This window comes from Sceloporus occidentalis, unplaced genomic scaffold (genome assembly GCF_023333645.1).
Source record: "Sceloporus occidentalis isolate IW3139 unplaced genomic scaffold, rSceOcc1.0.p SCAF_300, whole genome shotgun sequence".
NCBI classification, from domain to species: Eukaryota; Metazoa; Chordata; class Lepidosauria; order Squamata; family Phrynosomatidae; genus Sceloporus; species Sceloporus occidentalis.
In genome coordinates, this window is record NW_028317280.1 from 396,167 (window position 1) to 409,158 (window position 12,992).

Below are 12,992 nucleotides of genomic sequence, written 5' to 3' on the forward strand. Positions count from 1 at the left end.
TCATGATGACATCATCATGATGACATCATCACAATGGTCATCATGATGACCTTATGCTTTCCCACAGATTTTTCATGTGCTTTTCAAGTGTTTTCTTGGTTTCATGTGTAATTAGAGCAGTACATGCAGCAAGCCCATCAGTACATTTCTTGCAGCAAATACACTGTTTCCCAGTTTCAACTAAAAGGTAGAAAGTTATGTAGGGGAATTAGCTCAAATGGTAGAGCGCTCGCTTTGCATGCGAGAGGCAGCGGGATCAATGCCCGCATTCTCCAGTTAATTATTTATACTTTATACATTTTCAATAATGTTGTGCTTAACGCTGGCAATAAATTGGAGGGAAACAAACTATATAGACCTTATGCTTTCCCACAGATTTTTCATGTGCTTTTCAAGTGTTTTCTTGGTTTCAGCAAGCCCATCAGTACATTACATGCAGCAAATACACTGTTTCCCTGTTTCACCTAAAACAAGGGACACCACTATCAAGGGGAATTAGCTCGGATGGTAGAGTGCTCGCTTAGCATGCGAGAGGTAGCGGGATCGATGCCTGCATTCTCCAGTTACTTTATTTATACTTTATAAATTTTCAATAATTTTGTGCTTAACGCTGGCAATAAATTGGAGGGAAACCAACTATATAGACCTTATGCTTTTCCACAGATTTTTCATGTGCTTTTCAAGTGTTTTCTTGGTTTCATGTGTAATTAGAGCAGTACATGCAGCAAGCCATCAGTGCATTACTTGCAGCAAATACACTGTTTCCCTGTTTAACCTAAAAAGAAGAAAGGTATGTAGCAGAATTAGCTCAAATGGTAGAGTGCTCGCTTAGCATCAAGGGGAATTAGCTCAGATGGTAGAGTGCTCCCTTAGCATGCGAGAGGTAGCCGGATCGATGCCTGCATTCTCCAGTTACTTTATTTATACTTTATAAATTTTCAATAATTTTGTGCTTAACGCTGGCAATAAATTGGAGGGAAACAAACTATATAGACCTTATGCTTTTCCAAAGATTTTTCATGTGCTTTTCAAGTGTTTTCTTGGTTTCAGCAAGCCCATCAGTACATTACATGCAGCAAATACACTGTTTCCATGTTTCACCTAAAACAAGGGACACTATCAAGGGGAATTAGCTCAAATGGTAGAGTGCTCGCTTAGCATGCGAGAGGTAGCAGGATCGATGCCTGCATTCTCCAGTTACTTTATTTATACTTTATAAATTTTCAATAATTTTGTGCTTAACGCTGGCAATAAATTGGAGGGAAACAAACTATATAGACCTTATGCTTTTCCACAGATTTTTCATGTGCTTTTCAAGTGTTTTCTTGGTTTCATGTGTAATTAGAGCAGTACATGCAGCAAGCCCATCAGTACATTACTTGCAGCAAATACACTGTTTCCCTGTTTCACCTAAAAGGTAGAAAGTTATGTAGGGGAATTAGCTCAAATAGTAGAGCGCTAGCATCATGATGACATCACAATGGGTTCATGATGACATCATCATGATGACATCACAATGGGTTCATGATGACATCATCACAATGGGTTCATGATGACATCATCATGACGACATCATAATGGGTTCATGATGATATCATCATGACAACATCATAATGGGTTCATGATGACATCATCATAATGGGTTAATGATGACATCATCATGATGTCATCGTAATGGGTTAATGAAGACATCATCATGATGTCATCGTAATGGGTTCATGATGACATCATCATGACGTCATCATAATGGGTTCATGATGACATCGTCATGATGACATCATAATGGGTGCATGATGACATAATAATGGGTTCATGATGACATCATCATGACGACATCATAATTAGTTCATGATGACATCATCATGACCACATCATAATGGGTTCGTGGTGACATCATCACAATGGGTTCATAATGACATCATCATAATGGGTTCATAATGACATCATCATGACAACATCATAATGGGTTCATGATGACATTATCATGACGACATCATAAAGGGTTCATGATGACATCATCATGACGACATCATAATGGGTTCATGATGACATCATCATGATGACATCATAATGGGTTCATGATGACATCATCATGGCAACATCATAATGGGTTCATGATGACATCATCATGACAGCATCATAATGGGTTTATGATGACATCATCATGATGACATCACAATGTGTTCATGATGACATCATCATAATGGGTTCATGGTGACATCATCACGACGACATCATAATGGGTTCATGATGACATCATCATGAAACCATCATAATAGGTTCATGATGACATCATCATAATGGGTTCATGATGACATCATGATGAAATCATAATGGGTTCATGATGACATCATCATGACAACATCATAATGGGTTCATGATGACGTCATCATGACAACATCATAATGGGTTCATCATGACATTATCATGACGACATCATAAAGGGTTCATGATGACATAATCATAATGGGTTCATGATGACATCATGACGACATCATAATGGGTTCATGATGACATCATCATGACGACATCATAATGGGTTCATGATGACATCATCATGACGACATCATAATGGGTTCATGATGACATCATCATGGTAACATCATAATGGTTTCATGATGACGACATCATAATGGGTTCATGATGACGACATCATAATGGGTTCATGATGACGACATCATAATGGGTTTATGATGACATCATCATGATGACATCACAATGTGTTCATGATGACATCATCATAGTGGGTTTATGATGACATCATCATGGCGACATCATAATGGGTTCATGATGACATCATCATGATGACATCATCACAATGGTCATCATGATGACCTTATGCTTTCCCACAGATTTTTCATGTGCTTTTCAAGTGTTTTCTTGGTTTCATGTGTAATTAGAGCAGTACATGCAGCAAGCCCATCAGTACATTTCTTGCAGCAAATACACTGTTTCCCAGTTTCAACTAAAAGGTAGAAAGTTATGTAGGGGAATTAGCTCAAATGGTAGAGCGCTCGCTTTGCATGCGAGAGGCAGCGGGATCGATGCCCGCATTCTCCAGTTAATTATTTATACTTTATACATTTTCAATAATGTTGTGCTTAACGCTGGCAATAAATTGGAGGGAAACAAACTATATAGACCTTATGCTTTCCCACAGATTTTTCATGTGCTTTTCAAGTGTTTTCTTGGTTTCAGCAAGCCCATCAGTACATTACATGCAGCAAATACACTGTTTCCCTGTTTCACCTAAAACAAGGGACACCACTATCAAGGGGAATTAGCTCGGATGGTAGAGTGCTCGCTTAGCATGCGATAGGTAGCGGGATCGATGCCTGCATTCTCCAGTTACTTTATCTATACTTTATCTATACTTTATAAATTTTCAATAATTTTGTGCTTAACGCTGGCAATAAATTGGAGGGAAACCAACTATATAGACCTTATGCTTTTCCACAGATTTTTCATGTGCTTTTCAAGTGTTTTCTTGGTTTCATGTGTAATTAGAGCAGTACATGCAGCAAGCCATCAGTGCATTACTTGCAGCAAATACACTGTTTCCCTGTTTAACCTAAAAAGAAGAAAGGTATGTAGGAGAATTAGCTCAAATGGTAGAGTGCTCACTTAGCATCAAGGGGAATTAGCTCAAATGGTAGAGTACTCGCTCAGCATGCGAGAGGTAGCCGGATCGATGCCTGCATTCTCCAGTTACTTTATTTATACTTTATAAATTTTCAATAATTTTGTGCTTAACGCTGGCAATAAATTGGAGGGAAACAAACTATATAGACCTTATGCTTTTCCACAGATTTTTCATGTGCTTTTCAAGTGTTTTCTTGGTTTCAGCAAGCCCATCAGTACATTACATGCAGCAAATACACTGTTTCCATGTTTCACCTAAAACAAGTGACACTATCAAGGGGAATTAGCTCAAATGGTAGAGCGCTCGCTTAGCATGCAAGAAGTAGCAGGATCGATGCCTGCATTCTCCAGTTACTTTATTTATACTTTATACATTTTCAATAATTTTGTGCTTAACGCTGGCAATAAATTGGAGGGAAACAAACTATATAGACCTTATGCTTTTCCACAGATTTTTCATGTGCTTTTCAAGTGTTTTCTTGGTTTCATGTGTAATTAGAGCAGTACATGCAGCAAGCCCATCAGTACATTACTTGCAGCAAATACACTGTTTCCCTGTTTCACCTAAAAGGTAGAAAGTTATGTAGGGGAATTAGCTCAAATAGTAGAGCGCTAGCATCATGATGACATCACAATGGGTTCATGATGACATCATCATGATGACATCACAATGGGTTCATGATGACATCATCACAATGGGTTCATGATGACATCATCATGACGACATCATAATGGGTTCATGATGCTATCATCATGACAACATCATAATGGGTTCATGATGACATCATCATAATGGGTTAATGATGACATCATCATGATGTCATTGTAATGGGTTAATGAAGACATCGTCATGATGACATCATAATGGGTGCATGATGACATAATAATGGGTTCATGATGATATCATCATGACAACATCATAATGGGTTCATGATGACATCATCATAATGGGTTAATGATGACATCATCATGATGTCATCGTAATGGGTTAATGAAGACATCATCATGATGTCATCGTAATGGGTTCATGATGACATCATCATGACGTCATCATAATGGGTTCATGATGACATCGTCATGATGACATCATAATGGGTGCATGATGACATAATAATGGGTTCATGATGACATCATCATGACGACATCATAATTAGTTCATGATGACATCATCATGACCACATCATAATGGGTTCGTGGTGACATCATCACAATGGGTTCATAATGACATCATCATAATGGGTTCATAATGACATCATCATGACAACATCATAATGGGTTCATGATGACATTATCATGACGACATCATAAAGGGTTCATGATGACATCATCATGACGACATCATAATGGGTTCATGATGACATCATCATGATGACATCATAATGGGTTCATGATGACATCATCATGGCAACATCATAATGGGTTCATGATGACATCATCATGACAACATCATAATGGGTTTATGATGACATCATCATGATGACATCACAATGTGTTCATGATGACATCATCAGAATGGGTTCATGGTGACATCATCACGACGACATCATAATGGGTTCATGATGACATCATCATGAAACCATCATAATAGGTTCATGATGACATCATCATAATGGGTTCATGATGACATCATTATGACATCATAATGGGTTCATGATGACATCATCATGACAACATCATAATGGGTTCATGATGACATCATCATGACAACATCATAATGGGTTCATGATGACATTATCATGACGACATCATAAAGGGTTCATGATGACATAATCATAATGGGTTCATGATGACATCATGACGACATCATAATGGGTTCATGATGACATCATCATGACGACATCATAATGGGTTCATGATGACATCATCATGACGACATCATAATGGGTTCATGATGACATCATCATGGTAACATCATAATGGTTTCATGATGACGACATCATAATGGGTTCATGATGACGACATCATAATGGGTTCATGATGACGACATCATAATGGGTTTATGATGACATCATCATGATGACATCACAATGTGTTCATGATGACATCATCATAGTGGGTTTATGATGACATCATCATGGCGACATCATAATGGGTTCATGATGACATCATCATGATGACATCATCACAATGGTCATCATGATGACCTTATGCTTTCCCACAGATTTTTCATGTGCTTTTCAAGTGTTTTCTTGGTTTCATGTGTAATTAGAGCAGTACATGCAGCAAGCCCATCAGTACATTTCTTGCAGCAAATACACTGTTTCCCAGTTTCAACTAAAAGGTAGACAGTTATGTAGGGGAATTAGCTCAAATGGTAGAGCGCTCGCTTTGCATGCGAGAGGCAGCGGGATCAATGCCCGCATTCTCCAGTTACTTTATTTATACTTTATAAATTTTCAATAATTTTGTGCTTAACGCTGGCAATAAATTGGAGGGAAACAAACTATATAGACCTTATGCTTTTCCACAGATTTTTCATGTGCTTTTCAAGTGTTTTCTTGGTTTCAGCAAGCCCATCAGTACATTACATGCAGCAAATACACTGTTTCCATGTTTCACCTAAAACAAGGGACACTATCAAGGGGAATTAGCTCAAATGGTAGAGTGCTCGCTTGGCATGCGAGAGGTAGCAGGATCGATGCCTGCATTCTCCAGTTACATTATTTATACTTTATACATTTTCAATAATTTTGTGCTTAACGCTGGCAATAAATTGGAGGGAAACAAACTATATAGACCTCATGATTTTCCACAGATTTTTCATGTGCTTTTCAAGTGTTTTCTTGGTTTCATGTGTAATTAGAGCAGTACATGCAGCAAGCACATCAGTACATTACTTGCAGCAAATACACTGTTTCCCTGTTTCTCCTAAAACAAAGGACACTATCAAGGGGAATTAGCTCAAATGGTAGAGCGCTCGCTTAGCATGCGAGAGGTAGCAGGATCGATGCCTGCATTCTCCAGTTACTTTATTTATACTTTATAAATTTTCAATAATTTTGTGCTTAACGCTGGCAATAAATTGGAGGGAAACAAACTATATAGACCTTATGCTTTTCCACAGATTTTTCATGTGCTTTTCAAGTGTTTTCTTGGTTTCATGTGTAATTAGAGCAGTACATGCAGCAAGCCCATCAGTACATTACTTGCAGCAAATACACTGTTTCCCTGTTTCACCTAAAAGGTAGAAAGTTATGTAGGGGAATTAGCTCAAATAGTAGAGCGCTAGCATCATGATGACATCACAATGGGTTCATGATGACATCATCATGATGACATCACAATGGGTTCATGATGACATCATCACAATGGGTTCATGATGACATCATCATGACGACATCATAATGGGTTCATGATGATATCATCATGACAACATCATAATGGGTTCATGATGACATCATCATAATGGGTTAATGATGACATCATCATGATGTCATCGTAATGGGTTAATGAAGACATCATCATGATGTCATCGTAATGGGTTCATGATGACATCATCATGACGTCATCATAATGGGTTCATGATGACATCGTCATGATGACATCATAATGGGTGCATGATGACATAATAATGGGTTCATGATGACATCATCATGACGACATCATAATTAGTTCATGATGACATCATCATGACGACATCATAATGGGTTCGTGGTGACATCATCACAATGGGTTCATAATGACATCATCATAATGGGTTCATAATGACATCATCATGACAACATCATAATGGGTTCATGATGACATTATCATGACGACATCATAAAGGGTTCATGATGACATCATCATGACGACATCATAATGGGTTCATGATGACATCATCATGATGACATCATAATGGGTTCATGATGACATCATCATGGCAACATCATAATGGGTTCATGATGACATCATCATGACAACATCATAATGGGTTTATGATGACATCATCATGATGACATCACAATGTGTTCATGATGACATCATCATAATGGGTACATGGTGACATCATGACGACGACATCATAATGGGTTCATGATGACATCATCATGAAACCATCATAATAGGTTCATGATGACATCATCATAATGGGTTCATGATGACATCATGATGACATCATAATGGGTTCATGATGACATCATCATGATGACATCATAATGGGTTCATGGTGACATCATCACGACAACATCATAATGGGTTCATGATGACATCATCATGAAACCATCATAATAGGTTCATGATGACATCATCATAATGGGTTCATGATGACATCATGATGACATCATAATGGGTTCATGATGACATCATCATGACAACATCATAATGGGTTCATGATGACGTCATCATGACAACATCATAATGGGTTCATCATGACATTATCATGACGACATCATAAAGGGTTCATGATGACATAATCATAATGGGTTCATGATGACATCATGACGACATCATAATGGGTTCATGATGACATCATCATGACGACATCATAATGGGTTCATGATGACATCATCATGACGACATCATAATGGGTTCATGATGACATCATCATGGTAACATCATAATGGTTTCATGATGACGACATCATAATGGGTTCATGATGACGACATCATAATGGGTTCATGATGACGACATCATAATGGGTTTATGATGACATCATCATGATGACATCACAATGTGTTCATGATGACATCATCATAGTGGGTTTATGATGACATCATCATGGCGACATCATAATGGGTTCATGATGACATCATCATGATGACATCATCACAATGGTCATCATGATGACCTTATGCTTTCCCACAGATTTTTCATGTGCTTTTCAAGTGTTTTCTTGGTTTCATGTGTAATTAGAGCAGTACATGCAGCAAGCCCATCAGTACATTTCTTGCAGCAAATACACTGTTTCCCAGTTTCAACTAAAAGGTAGAAAGTTATGTAGGGGAATTAGCTCAAATGGTAGAGCGCTCGCTTTGCATGCGAGAGGCAGCGGGATCAATGCCCGCATTCTCCTGTTAATTATTTATACTTTATACATTTTCAATAATGTTGTGCTTAACGCTGGCAATAAATTGGAGGGAAACAAACTATATAGACCTTATGCTTTCCCACAGATTTTTCATGTGCTTTTCAAGTGTTTTCTTGGTTTCAGCAAGCCCATCAGTACATTACATGCAGCAAATACACTGTTTCCCTGTTTCACCTAAAACAAGGGACACCACTATCAAGGGGAATTAGCTCGGATGGTAGAGTGCTCGCTTAGCATGCGAGAGGTAGCGGGATCGATGCCTGCATTCTCCAGTTACTTTATTTATACTTTATAAATTTTCAATAATTTTGTGCTTAACGCTGGCAATAAATTGGAGGGAAACCAACTATATAGACCTTATGCTTTTCCACAGATTTTTCATGTGCTTTTCAAGTGTTTTCTTGGTTTCATGTGTAATTAGAGCAGTACATGCAGCAAGCCATCAGTGCATTACTTGCAGCAAATACACTGTTTCCCTGTTTAACCTAAAAAGAAGAAAGGTATGTAGCAGAATTAGCTCAAATGGTAGAGTGCTCGCTTAGCATCAAGGGGAATTAGCTCAGATGGTAGAGTGCTCCCTTAGCATGCGAGAGGTAGCCGGATCGATGCCTGCATTCTCCAGTTACTTTATTTATACTTTATAAATTTTCAATAATTTTGTGCTTAACGCTGGCAATAAATTGGAGGGAAACAAACTATATAGACCTTATGCTTTTCCAAAGATTTTTCATGTGCTTTTCAAGTGTTTTCTTGGTTTCAGCAAGCCCATCAGTACATTACATGCAGCAAATACACTGTTTCCATGTTTCACCTAAAACAAGGGACACTATCAAGGGGAATTAGCTCAAATGGTAGAGTGCTCGCTTAGCATGCGAGAGGTAGCAGGATCGATGCCTGCATTCTCCAGTTACTTTATTTATACTTTATAAATTTTCAATAATTTTGTGCTTAACGCTGGCAATAAATTGGAGGGAAACAAACTATATAGACCTTATGCTTTTCCACAGATTTTTCATGTGCTTTTCAAGTGTTTTCTTGGTTTCATGTGTAATTAGAGCAGTACATGCAGCAAGCCCATCAGTACATTACTTGCAGCAAATACACTGTTTCCCTGTTTCACCTAAAAGGTAGAAAGTTATGTAGGGGAATTAGCTCAAATAGTAGAGCGCTAGCATCATGATGACATCACAATGGGTTCATGATGACATCATCATGATGACATCACAATGGGTTCATGATGACATCATCACAATGGGTTCATGATGACATCATCATGACGACATCATAATGGGTTCATGATGATATCATCATGACAACATCATAATGGGTTCATGATGACATCATCATAATGGGTTAATGATGACATCATCATGATGTCATCGTAATGGGTTAATGAAGACATCATCATGATGTCATCGTAATGGGTTCATGATGACATCATCATGACGTCATCATAATGGGTTCATGATGACATCGTCATGATGACATCATAATGGGTGCATGATGACATAATAATGGGTTCATGATGACATCATCATGACGACATCATAATTAGTTCATGATGACATCATCATGACCACATCATAATGGGTTCGTGGTGACATCATCACAATGGGTTCATAATGACATCATCATAATGGGTTCATAATGACATCATCATGACAACATCATAATGGGTTCATGATGACATTATCATGACGACATCATAAAGGGTTCATGATGACATCATCATGACGACATCATAATGGGTTCATGATGACATCATCATGATGACATCATAATGGGTTCATGATGACATCATCATGGCAACATCATAATGGGTTCATGATGACATCATCATGACAGCATCATAATGGGTTTATGATGACATCATCATGATGACATCACAATGTGTTCATGATGACATCATCATAATGGGTTCATGGTGACATCATCACGACGACATCATAATGGGTTCATGATGACATCATCATGAAACCATCATAATAGGTTCATGATGACATCATCATAATGGGTTCATGATGACATCATGATGAAATCATAATGGGTTCATGATGACATCATCATGACAACATCATAATGGGTTCATGATGACGTCATCATGACAACATCATAATGGGTTCATCATGACATTATCATGACGACATCATAAAGGGTTCATGATGACATAATCATAATGGGTTCATGATGACATGATGCCCGCATTCTCCAGTTAATTATTTATACTTTATACATTTTCAATAATGTTGTGCTTAACGCTGGCAATAAATTGGAGGGAAACAAACTATATAGACCTTATGCTTTCCCACAGATTTTTCATGTGCTTTTCAAGTGTTTTCTTGGTTTCAGCAAGCCCATCAGTACATTACATGCAGCAAATACACTGTTTCCCTGTTTCACCTAAAACAAGGGACACCACTATCAAGGGGAATTAGCTCGGATGGTAGAGTGCTAGCTTAGCATGCGATAGGTAGCGGGATCGATGCCTGCATTCTCCAGTTACTTTATCTATACTTTATCTATACTTTATAAATTTTCAATAATTTTGTGCTTAACGCTGGCAATAAATTGGAGGGAAACCAACTATATAGACCTTATGCTTTTCCACAGATTTTTCATGTGCTTTTCAAGTGTTTTCTTGGTTTCATGTGTAATTAGAGCAGTACATGCAGCAAGCCATCAGTGCATTACTTGCAGCAAATACACTGTTTCCCTGTTTAACCTAAAAAGAAGAAAGGTATGTAGGAGAATTAGCTCAAATGGTAGAGTGCTCGCTTAGCATCAAGGGGAATTAGCTCAAATGGTAGAGTACTCGCTCAGCATGCGAGAGGTAGCCGGATCGATGCCTGCATTCTCCAGTTACTTTATTTATACTTTATAAATTTTCAATAATTTTGTGCTTAACGCTGGCAATAAATTGGAGGGAAACAAACTATATAGACCTTATGCTTTTCCACAGATTTTTCATGTGCTTTTCAAGTGTTTTCTTGGTTTCAGCAAGCCCATCAGTACATTACATGCAGCAAATACACTGTTTCCATGTTTCACCTAAAACAAGTGACACTATCAAGGGGAATTAGCTCAAATGGTAGAGCGCTCGCTTAGCATGCAAGAAGTAGCAGGATAGATGCCTGCATTCTCCAGTTACTTTATTTATACTTTATACATTTTCAATAATTTTGTGCTTAACGCTGGCAATAAATTGGAGGGAAACAAACTATATAGACCTTATGCTTTTCCACAGATTTTTCATGTGCTTTTCAAGTGTTTTCTTGGTTTCATGTGTAATTAGAGCAGTACATGCAGCAAGCCCATCAGTACATTACTTGCAGCAAATACACTGTTTCCCTGTTTCACCTAAAAGGTAGAAAGTTATGTAGGGGAATTAGCTCAAATAGTAGAGCGCTAGCATCATGATGACATCACAATGGGTTCATGATGACATCATCATGATGACATCACAATGGGTTCATGATGACATCATCACAATGGGTTCATGATGACATCATCATGACGACATCATAATGGGTTCATGATGCTATCATCATGACAACATCATAATGGGTTCATGATGACATCATCATAATGGGTTAATGATGACATCATCATGATGTCATTGTAATGGGTTAATGAAGACATCGTCATGATGACATCATAATGGGTGCATGATGACATAATAATGGGTTCATGATGATATCATCATGACAACATCATAATGGGTTCATGATGACATCATCATAATGGGTTCATGATGACATCATCATGATGACATCATAATGGGTTCATGATGACATCATCATGGCAACATCATAATGGGTTCATGATGACATCATCATGACAACATCATAATGGGTTTATGATGACATCATCATGATGACATCACAATGTGTTCATGATGACATCTTCATAATGGGTTCATGGTGACATCATCACGACGACATCATAATGGGTTCATGATGACATCATCATGAAACCATCATAATAGGTTCATGATGACATCATCATAATGGGTTCATGATGACATCATTATGACATCATAATGGGTTCATGATGACATCATCATGACAACATCATAATGGGTTCATGATGACATCATCATGACAACATCATAATGGGTTCATGATGACATTATCATGACGACATCATAAAGGGTTCATGATGACATAATCATAATGGGTTCATGATGACATCATGACGACATCATAATGGGTTCATGATGACATCATCATGACGACATCATAATGGGTTCATGATGACATCATCATGACGACATCATAATGGGTTCATGATGACATCATCATGGTAACATCATAATGGTTTCATGATGACGACATCATAATGG

The 12,992-nt window shown here is 37.8% G+C and overlaps 5 non-coding genes across 5 annotated transcripts; all 5 read left to right on the forward strand.

Moving 5' to 3' along the window:
• The first annotated feature begins 202 nt into the window (after positions 1 to 202).
• On the forward strand, positions 203 to 275 carry TRNAA-UGC (transfer RNA alanine (anticodon UGC)). The gene has a single exon. It is a non-coding gene; the product is annotated as a tRNA-Ala (tRNA).
• A 2,712-nt stretch (positions 276 to 2,987) lies between these two features.
• TRNAA-UGC (transfer RNA alanine (anticodon UGC)) lies at positions 2,988 to 3,060 on the forward strand. The gene has a single exon. It is a non-coding gene; the product is annotated as a tRNA-Ala (tRNA).
• Positions 3,061 to 5,938: 2,878 nt separating this feature from the next.
• Positions 5,939 to 6,011, forward strand: TRNAA-UGC (transfer RNA alanine (anticodon UGC)). The gene has a single exon. It is a non-coding gene; the product is annotated as a tRNA-Ala (tRNA).
• A 521-nt stretch (positions 6,012 to 6,532) lies between these two features.
• TRNAA-AGC (transfer RNA alanine (anticodon AGC)) lies at positions 6,533 to 6,605 on the forward strand. The gene has a single exon. It is a non-coding gene; the product is annotated as a tRNA-Ala (tRNA).
• A 1,957-nt stretch (positions 6,606 to 8,562) lies between these two features.
• On the forward strand, positions 8,563 to 8,635 carry TRNAA-UGC (transfer RNA alanine (anticodon UGC)). Its single transcript has one exon. It is a non-coding gene; the product is annotated as a tRNA-Ala (tRNA).
• The last annotated feature ends 4,357 nt before the right edge of the window (positions 8,636 to 12,992 follow it).